Here is a 5,572-nt window from a genome sequence, read left to right on the forward strand (position 1 = left end):
CATGAGACAACCTGATGAACTTGACCTATGCTTATGGATGTAGTAGCTCAAAATACCAACTGAGAGGGAAGGAGTCTTCACATCAAGTATCAATCCTATCCCATCTGTATACAGGGGAGATAGGGATGGTCAATTTAGGCACCGGCTACCTAAAATGAGGGGATGATAAAGACACAAAGTGACTGGCTTACAAGTTTTCAAGAGGGAGTTTAGTTTCACAGTGTGTGGGGAAAGGTAAAGTCCCCATTGAATAGTTTTCATCTTGTCTAGATGAGTCTGGTGAAAAGACAAGGGGATAAAATTCTTATGATTCAGTAGTGAGTAACATGACTAATTAACTGTCACAACTGTAAAGGTAGAAGTTTTGTAACAAAAAGAGGGTAGTAGTTAATCTTATAGTACAGAACCAGAAGACCCTAGGATGATCAAGAGAGAAGAACACAAGCAGGGTGTGGGACCCTATCCAGAGAAGCAGCGACACCAGAGATGAAGGCAGAGATGAAGACATGGAGAGAGGGAGCAGCTGAGGACTCTGGACTCATGGCAAGAAAGGGACTGGGTGCTGGCAGCCAGGAGGTAGGCTTGCAGAATGTGCCCTTTGGTTGTTTAAATTATTAAATATTCCTGAGTGTTTCTGTGTACATTCCCCCCCCACACACACACACAAAACAAACAATCAAATAAACAGGGAATGGAAGCAAATACTGTTGAATGATGATGTGTGGAGGAGATTGTAATCATTGCATTGAAATGATGGTGTAAAGCTGATGTTCTCCCATGTAAACTATTACTCAATTGGGTTGTAAGACATCTTAGCAATATTAAATCTTCTAATCCATGAACACAGGATGTCTTTCCATATATTTAAGTCTTCTTTAATTTCTTTCAGCAATTTTTAAAGTTTTTAGTATAGAAGTCTTATATCTCATTATTTATTTTTGGTAAGAATTTTATTAATATCAGTGCTGTTACTATAGTGGGTTATGTGTTGGGCTGCTAACAGAAAGGTCAGTAGTTTGAATCCACCAGCTGGTCCATGGAAGAAAGATGTTGCTTTCTGCTCCAGTAAAGATTTACAGTGTTGGAAACCCTATACAGGGTTGCTATTAGTCAGAGCCGACTTAATGGCACACAACCACCACCACCACCATTTACATAAAGACCCATCACCCCCAGGAGCTCCCACTGTGTTGTTTCCAGTCTGCCGACTCCAAGGCAGGAGCCACAAGAAGCTCTAATGGCGGGAGGGGAGTCAGACACAGGCAGAGCCCAGCACCATGATCTCCTTTACATGAGCCTACGCACAGGGACAGAGAAGAGCCTCTAGGCCACGGCCAGACTCCAAGGACACCTCTGAGGAAAGGGCAGAAACATTGTCATCTGCAAGCACAAAGCTCTCTGGCTGGGACAACTTCCTGTCTGCCCATCCAAATGTAAGGTTTGGTGAACACAGCACTGAAGACAGCAGGTCCTGCCAAAGAGCCGGGAGGAAGCGCACAGTTGTTTGTGATCTGGGTCAGTGTGTCCGATGCGAAAGCCAGGAAGGAGCCAATAAGGAGGAAACGTGTGTCCCACTTCCAGAGTCAAGGAACAAGCAGTGCTGAAGGAGCCAGGAATGACAACCTGAATGATTCTGTAAGCTTCTTAGGTCCATTGGCACTATCCAGAGACTCCTGTTCACAAGACTACTCTCCCATAAATCATCAGCATGCAGATCGCTGTCTCAAAATGTGTTTCCTAAGAATAGGACCTTAGATTGTCTGCAAAGTGCTGATGGGAAGCCCCTCTCTCCCCAGAGGTCATTTGTATTGATTCATTGAATAGTTGAGGGTTTCTGTGCCTCTGTGAGACTCTGTGTTCTCATCTCTGCAGCAGGGATTTCATTTTCCCAGTCTCTCTCAGCTTCCATACCGTGTGAACCCATTCAGATGCCGCAGCCAGGATGAGATGGAGAAAGAATAAGACCAGAGATCCTTACCTCAGGCTCCATGGAAATAGATGGCTTTGGGGGAGCAGATTATACCTGAAGGATCCAATGTTTTGTCCTTTCTGAGACTGTATTTTGAAACTGTTGTTGTTGTTAAGTGCCATCAAGTCAGTTCTAACTCATAGTGGCTGGTGGATTGGAACCAGCTCCACATTGTTATTGTTGTTATTAAGTACTGTGGAGTCGGTTCCAACTCGTGGTGACCCTGAACAGGGTTTCTGAGGCTGTAAATCTTTATGAGAGCAGAAAGCCTCATCTCTCTCCCACAGAACAGCTGGTAGTTTTGAACTGCTGGCCTTAAGGTTAGCAGCCCAATTCATAACCATTACGCTACCAGAGCTCCTTAGTGCCACATTAGTCTTTGTTAAATAGAAATCGTTTGTGACAAATTCTTATTCCAATCAAATACAGTGTGGTGGTCATCACTAGGCTATACACTCAGGTAACATCTAATCAGTCACATCACCAGGCTGTGGCGTCCACAGTGATTTCCTGCAGATAGGTGTTAAAAGAGACACACTTCAAGGTATCCTCTGCAGCTATGATTATGAACATCTGCTAATGTTTACAGAGGGCTCAGATTAAGTTAGAAAATGTCAGAGCAACGAATGTACAGGAAAACACACAGCTCCTTCAATTTTTACTTTCATGCTCAAATGGTGGCACATGCAGAACACAGTGAGTCCTGTGGGGCAAGGCTCTTGGTCATTAAAGTATGGAGCCGATTGCCAAAGGGGCTTATAATGGTGGCAATCCTCAAAGCAGTTGGGGAACACAGTCTTTCCACGGAAGGTTTGTTTTTAAAGATTGGAGCTTCACCAGATCTGAGTGTGCCTGGACACAAAAGCTCCATTAGAAGCATGCTCCAAAGTCTAAGATCTTGCCAAATAAAAGAGACTGTGTGTGACCCAAGGGACCCCAGGAAGACCAGTGCCTCAGAAATGGTTGCACTAGCTTGTGGCTTGGAAGGAAATCTCTACCTCTGTCAAATGATGTCATCTTACCCAGCATCCTGGACGTGTCTTAGAATATTTTGAAGCCCATCTTGACACACTTGATCGAGCTTCTGACAGAAGTTTTCCTTTCTCTGCGTTTGTTTGATTAATTTTTATTTTGCTGAGCAGAAAAGAAAGCTGACCCTTAGAGACATTTGACAGAAGAAGGGCATTCCACATGAGCTTCCTTGGTGGGTAATTACTGTACAAGAGAGGTGAATCTTTGAGGTTCCTGATAGTTCTTATGTTTGTAGAAAATTATCCATTCTCATTAATTTGCTTCTAATGTTTTACCACGAAGCCGTGCAAGGAGCTTCCTTATCTGTGTCCTCTTTTGTATTGATGCTTATATTCTCTCCCTGTTTTGATTGTATTCTTTCTTTCCTTGATTAGTTGCTAGAGGTTTGTATATTTTATTAGTCTTTTTAGAGAGCTAGGCTTTATTTATTAATTTCATCTTTTTCTGTTCTCTATTTATTTACTTCAGCTTTAGTCTTTATTATATTATTCTTGCCATTTTTCCTTTGGGTTGCTATTGTCCCTTTTCTAGTACATAGCATTCTTGGCTTTTTTCTCATTTTGATGCTATTACTGTTTAAAGTTGTGAATTTCCCTTTAAGTACTGCTATGTCTGCATCCTATAAAATCACTCTATTACTTTGATTTCCCTAGATATGTTTTTGTAGACAACTGAGATATTTTAGAAGATAAATCATGATAAGCAAATTCATAAAACAAAACAACCTAAATCATTAGAAACCTCACTCCCTAGAGAGAATCTCTATTGATATTTTAGTATAATTTTCTATATTTTTCTTTTGTAAATTTATAGGTATGCCATCTTTTTTTTTTTAAATAGAAATGGGGTCACACTTTTGTAATTTGCTCTATTTATCTAAATAATAACATTTGAACATCTTTGCTTGTTATTAAGACTAGATCTAAATACCATTTTTAATAGCTATAGAAGATTTGTTCTGTTGTGGGAATATACCATAATTTACTTTACCAATTATCCAGTATTAGACATTTAAGTTGTTTCCATTTATTTTGTCATTATATAAAAAAACACTGTAATGTATAGTTTTGTTGCAGAATATTTGCATATACCCATGATTATTTCCTCCAAACAAAAGTGGAGCAGTAGAATTGCTGGGTGAAAAAGTTACACTTGAATTTGATGTTTTAAAAAAAATAAAAACAGCAACAGAACAAGACATTTGATTTTTTTATTATTCAAAAACCTTTTTCTTTTTTTTTTAAGTTAGCTTTATGACTCTGTACCTTCAACATTTTCACAATGATTTTCTGCTTCTCGGTAAGGAATGGATGCTTGATCCTGTCACAGACACATTTAGCACACACGGAGCCACCATAGGCCCTGCTGCCATGTTTTTTGTTGTTGTTGTTTTGGACAAGTGCATGAGAACTTTAGGTCTCACAGCACAAACCCCATGAAGTCCGCCTGGGCACACACTGCTTGCAGATTTAGTGTTTTACCAAACCTCTTGGTAAATAGAATTGTATAAAGATAAATAATTCTATTACCAGGATAGCCTCGTTTTGTTAGAGGCTATTTTGTAGGACAACCTACAACAGGAGGTCAGATCCTGGACCACTTTGAATACTTCTAGACAGTGTTCCCAGAGGAGCTGCCTTTGAGATTTTTGATGCAAATACGAACGTATTTCACCTACGCTCAGAGCAGTTAGTCCACCAATTTTCTGCCTCATCCTGAAAGCTCCAATTTCCATCCTTCCTCATCAATACAAAGCATTTTAAATCTTTGACTTGTTGGAAGAAGATATATTATTTCAATCTGAATTTACTTTACTATTAGCAAAGGTGAATATTTTTATACATTTATTGGAAGTTGTATTTTTCGGACTGCCTTTTTACATCTATTACCCTTTTATGAGGGGCAGAAAGGAATCCTGGTGTGGTGCTCTAGGATAAGCACTGGCCTGCTAACCAAAAGGTTGGTGGGTCATGCCCACCAGTTGCTCTTCACAAACCCTATACAGGGTTGTTATGAGTCAGAACTGACTTGACAACATTTAACAACAATAAAAACCCTTCTATCTTTATTCTTATTAATTTTCAAAAGTTCTTTGCTCTTTGCCATATATAATACAGATATTTTGGTCATTTTATGGTTAGACGTCCAATTTGGTTTAGATGTTCTTACTTTCTGGAATTTAAAAAGTTTTAATCAGTTAAATATATCAATCCTTTTTCTTTTATTGTTTTTGTCTTTGTACATATGCATAGGAAGATCTTAGCAAATGAAGATCAAATTGTTGTGCATTTATTTTTATTTATTTGTTTACATTTCAATCCAACAAATATCTGGGATGTATTTTAATGTATGGTATAAGCAAATTTGATTTTTTCTTCCCAGTAACCCATTGGTCTTAGTCACACCTTATTTTTTGCCCATGGAAAAAATGGGTTATTGGAACCTCGGCAACTTAAGACAGAGCCATTGCCATGCTGCAATGAGTTTCAATGACTGGTAAGACTGAGGAATTTGCACTGACCGCCTAAGACAGGCAGCATCCCTTAAACAAACAATAAATAAGGAGGATTC

At 39.3% G+C, this 5,572-nt stretch overlaps 1 pseudogene; it reads right to left on the reverse strand.

Moving 5' to 3' along the window:
- Window positions 1–2,444: 2,444 nt before the first annotated feature.
- Window positions 2,445–4,715, reverse strand: LOC102814456 (annotated as a pseudogene).
- Window positions 4,716–5,572: the final 857 nt, after the last annotated feature.

This window comes from Chrysochloris asiatica, unplaced genomic scaffold, assembly GCF_000296735.1.
Source record: "Chrysochloris asiatica unplaced genomic scaffold, ChrAsi1.0 scaffold00081, whole genome shotgun sequence".
Taxonomy (NCBI): domain Eukaryota; kingdom Metazoa; phylum Chordata; class Mammalia; order Afrosoricida; family Chrysochloridae; genus Chrysochloris; species Chrysochloris asiatica.